Below are 4,604 nucleotides of genomic sequence, written 5' to 3'. Positions count from 1 at the left end.
GGCCCACGCCCTCTCCAGGCTAGTTACCTGCGCCCCGCCGGCCACGTGACCGGGGCGGCCCCGGGAACCTTGGGGGAGGGCCGCCACAACCCAGCCCAGGACGCAAGAACTCATAATCTCGGTCTGGGTGCACGCTCAGGATCCGGATTCCTACTTCTAGGGCTGGTCCTGCCTGATTCTTGGGGCTAACCCGTTCTTCGCTCTCCCCTATTCTTCCCCAGGGGCCGTCAGGCCTCTACAAAGGACCATGCAAGAGGCCTTCTCTACTCCGAGAGGGTCACACAGGACCTATGGAAGGCGCCAGGAGGCAGTCTAGGGGCTGTGGGGGTCACCACGGCAGGTCTGGGGTTGATGGAAGTCAAAGGGTCAAGGGGGCGGTGAGAGTTGCCGGGTATCACCCTGTGGGGGGAATCACCAGAAGTCAGCTGGGAAAGGGGAGGGCGGCGGGAACATCAGGGTTATTAGAGCTGTGGGGTGGTCTCCAGGGATCACAGGGAAGGGCTTGTCCACGCAGACGCTAGGGCCGAGCGGTAGCCTGGCACTGAGAAGTGCCAGAGCGCGGTCGTTGTGGGTTGGAAGTGAGCAGGCCTCAATGCTGGGGAAAGGAACCCCCCCAACCCCAGAGAGCTGCACCCTAGACAAGGCTGAGAGGGGTAGAAGGGGCCTGGAGCCTCGGAACCCCCACGTGACGATGGAGAAACTGCCTGGAGATTGCAAGCGCTCTGGCGGATGGCGGAGCTAGCGTTGAGCGTGTGCGCGCGCGTGCGGGCTGCAGATCCTCCCTTTTCCATCCCGCACCTACAACCCAGTTGACAGTCCCGCGCTGGGGGATCCCAGTGCCCCCTTCGCCCAGTGGAGCTTGGTGAGGCTCCTTTAGGGCGCGTTTCCCTGCCGTTCCTTACTTTCCCAAACTCTCCCAGGGAGGTGACTGAGAAACTGAATAAGTAAGTGACTGAGAAACTGAATAATCCAGCAGGAAGGAGGTGGCTCCAGCCTGGCGGGAACTGAGTCACGCGGTTGCCTAGCCCGACTAGAGACTGAGACTAGAGCCGCACCATGCGCTTTCGGACAAGGAGGGAGCTGCGTCCCGGCCCCTGGACAATGGAGAGAGCGGGGCACCCGGGCGCATCCCCAGAGCTCATGCCCGGGGAAGGGGCGAGGCCCGGGGCGAGAGAACTCAGCGTAGCTCCACTTGGCAGCTAAAGAAACAAGCGCCTGGGACGGAAATGACTCCCGCCCGGACACGGCGACAGATAGAGAAAGGAAAGTGCATCCTTCGCCCGGTGGGTTCGAGCCACTAGCACTTTACTTTCCTTACAGGTGGAGGCGGGCCTCGGTGCGCGGCTGCCCATCTCCGGACCGCCCACCCGAGCACTGGCCCATGTGTTTCCTCCCCCGGAAACGGTAAGCAAATCAGGCGCGGGGGGAAGGGAGAACGTTGCTCCTCGGGCCCCGCCTCCCGATAAGCCTGGAATGTCAAATATTTGTTTGCGGGGCGGGGCGAACCCGCGAATAAGACTCCTCCCCCTCCCGCCCCGTAGCGCGCCTGCGCCTGGCGGAGGAGGCCCTTCCTGTGGCCACGCCCTTCCAGCCAATTCCCATAAACCTGTGTCCCTAAGCGCCGCACTCCTAAGGCCCCACAGAAGCACGTCGTTTCGTCCCCGGCTCCTGTCTGTGTTCCACTCCTACAGCACAGGGTCACAGCGTCCCCGCCCGGGGGTCCGGACGCTACTCGGTCTCCATTTCGTCCCTCCTGGCGACCTCATTTGTGCAGCCTCTAGGCCCTTTTTCCTCTTCAGCGTGGGTCTCAACACCCACTCTTCACGGAAGCCTCCTTCGCGAGGTGACCACTCCGTTGTGGCGTTTCTGGCCGTCCTGAGCGCTTTCCCACGGATGACGCTTATGCGTGCCCAAGTCGCCGCTGGGTCGTGAACCTGAGGCACGGGCTGGTAGCGCAGTGCAGCTCCCCTAAACTACCCCGGGCGCCCATCCGGCCGGCCCCATAGCAAGACAACTCCTGTCATTTGGATTCTTTTTATTTTTTATTTTTTAAATTTTTATTATTCTTTTCTTTAAGACGGAGTTTTGCTCTTGTTGCCCAGACAGGAGTGCAGTGGCGCGATCTCGGCTTACTGCAACCTCCACTTCCCGGGTTCAAGTGATCCTCCTGCCTCAGCCTCCCAAGTAGCTGGGATTACAGGCGTGCACCACCACGCCTGTGTTTTTTTAGTAGAGACCGGATTTCACCATGTTGATCAGGCTGGATGGTCTCGAACTCCTGACCTCAAGTGATCCACACACCTCGGCCTCCCAAAGTGCTGGGATTACAGGCGTGAGCCACCGCGCCCGGCATATTCTATTTATTTTATTTTATTTGTTTATTTGTTTATTTATTTATTTATTTATTTATTTATTTATTTATTTATTTATTTATTTATTTATTTATTTATTTTTGAGACAAGGTCTCACTCTGTCGCCCAGGTTGGAGTGCAACAGCGCAATCTCTGATCACAGCAGCCTCAATATCCCCGGGGCCCAAGAGATCCGCCCACCTCAGCCTTCCAACTAGCTGGGACCACAGGCGTGCGCCGGGACCACAGAAGGGCGCCGCCACCACGCCCGGCTAATTTTTGTATTTTTTGTAGAGACGGGGTCTCGCCATGTTGACCAGGCTGGTCTCGAACTCTGCCCACCTCGGCTTCCCGAAGGGCTAGAATTACAGGCGTGAGCCACCGCGGGCCCAGCTCCAACCCTTGGATTCTTCTTTAAAAACCAAATTCGTTTGAATACCGGGCCGGAGAGTGGGGTCCTGCTTTGCTGAGATCCCTTACTCATCTTCAGATGAGTCCTCCCAGATCACCCCATTATTACTAAACAACCCACACTCCCTCATTGCTTCTTTCTGCCCCCCGACCCCCCCAACTTAACCAACTTATAATACGTTTATTAATCGTTTATTGTCTCCCTGCTCCATCATCCCATCCTCGAAGATAGAGGCTTACCCCCATTGCCTGTCACTGAATGAATGAACTGTTGTCTAAGGCTAGCTGCTTCTGCCATAAGGTATTTCAGCAATGGTAAGACACAGGCCTTTGCAGTAGGGTCTCATCTGTGTCCTTTCCTCCCCTCCAGTCCTGCCCCTTGTCTAGTTAACCCCAGTTCTTCCTCCATAATTTTTTTTTTTTTTTTTAGAGTCTGCTCCATGCCCCAGGTTGGAGTGCAATAATGGCACGATCTCGGCTCACTGCAACCTCCACCTCCCGGGTTGACGCTATTCTTCTGCCTCAGCCTCCCGAGTAGCTGGGACTACAGGCGCACGCCACCATGCTCAGTTAATTTTTATATTTTTAATAAAGATGGGATTTCCCCATATTGACCAGGCTAGTCTGGAACTCCTGACCTCGTGATCCGTCCGCCTTAGCCTCCCAAAGTGTTGGGATTACAGGCGCGAGCCACTGCTCCCGGCCTTCCTCCAGATTTTCTACCTTCCACAGCAGGGGTCCCCTCTGTGGTTTGAGATTTCTGTACTTCTCTGAAAATTGTCTCCCACCCCCACCCTACTCCTCGCTCCCCTGGGGTTCATGAATTAATGAATAGGAGATTGGTACGGCAGAGAGGTAGGCAAGGCTCCGACGGCCCAGGCCGCCCGAGGGCAGACGCCTTTCTCAAAACCGCGTGCCAGATATTTGGAAGAAAGGACTGGGTTCCGTGGGCCTCATACTCGCAAAATTTTACCCTCACCTTGGCTCTCAGGCCTGCCTGGGTTGGACCCCTAAAGGCAGCCGGCGCCGTGGCTGCGGGTACATGAAAGCCCGGGCAGATACGGGGTGTAAGGCGGAAAGTGCCGCGGGTCTCGTGGAACCTCCAGGGCGTCTAGGAGCGGTGCGAAAACACCCTCCCTCCTTCCCTTCCCAGCCAGGAAAGATCTCGCAGTGCAAGAGGATTCGACGCTGGGGAACACCGCGGAGATCCACTCTTGCCTGCCCAGACCCGTCCCCTCTCTCAGCGACCCTCCTTATCTCCCGGGCCACCCTACTAGGCAGCGCGTTGGGCCCCACCTGCTGGGTTGGGATCCCCGCACCTGTGCAGAGTGGCTGCAGCGCACACCAGAGGGCGCGCTGACTCCGTTGCTAGAAGCGGAGGGGGAGGGGCGTGCGCTCGAGGTCGAGCAAAGCACTAGGACAGTGGTGACAAAGGGGTCCCCTCGATGCTCCCATCAGGCCAATACCCTCTGGCTTTATTTTTGTTTTTATTTTATTTTGAGACGGGGTTTTCCTCTTGTCTCCCAGGCTGGAGTGCAATGGCGCGATCTCCGCTCACTGCAACTTCTGCCTCCTGGGTTCAGGCCATTCTCCTACCTCAGTCTCCTGAGTAGCTGGGATTACAAGCGCCCACCACCACGCCCGGCTAATTTTTGTATTTTTAGTAGAGACGGGGTTTCACCATGTTAGCCAGGCTGATTTCAAACTGCTGACCTCAGGTGATCTGCCCGCCTTCACCTCCCAAAGTGCTGGGATTATAGGCGTGAGTCACTGCACCTGGCCTATTTTATTTTGTTTTATTTTATTTCTTTTTTTTGAGACAGAGTCTTGCTCTGTCGCCCA

The sequence above is a fragment of the Colobus angolensis genome, unplaced genomic scaffold, assembly GCF_000951035.1.
Source record: "Colobus angolensis palliatus isolate OR3802 unplaced genomic scaffold, Cang.pa_1.0 Scaffold93, whole genome shotgun sequence".
Taxonomy (NCBI): domain Eukaryota; kingdom Metazoa; phylum Chordata; class Mammalia; order Primates; family Cercopithecidae; genus Colobus; species Colobus angolensis.
Note: the sequence above shows the minus strand (reverse complement) of the source record.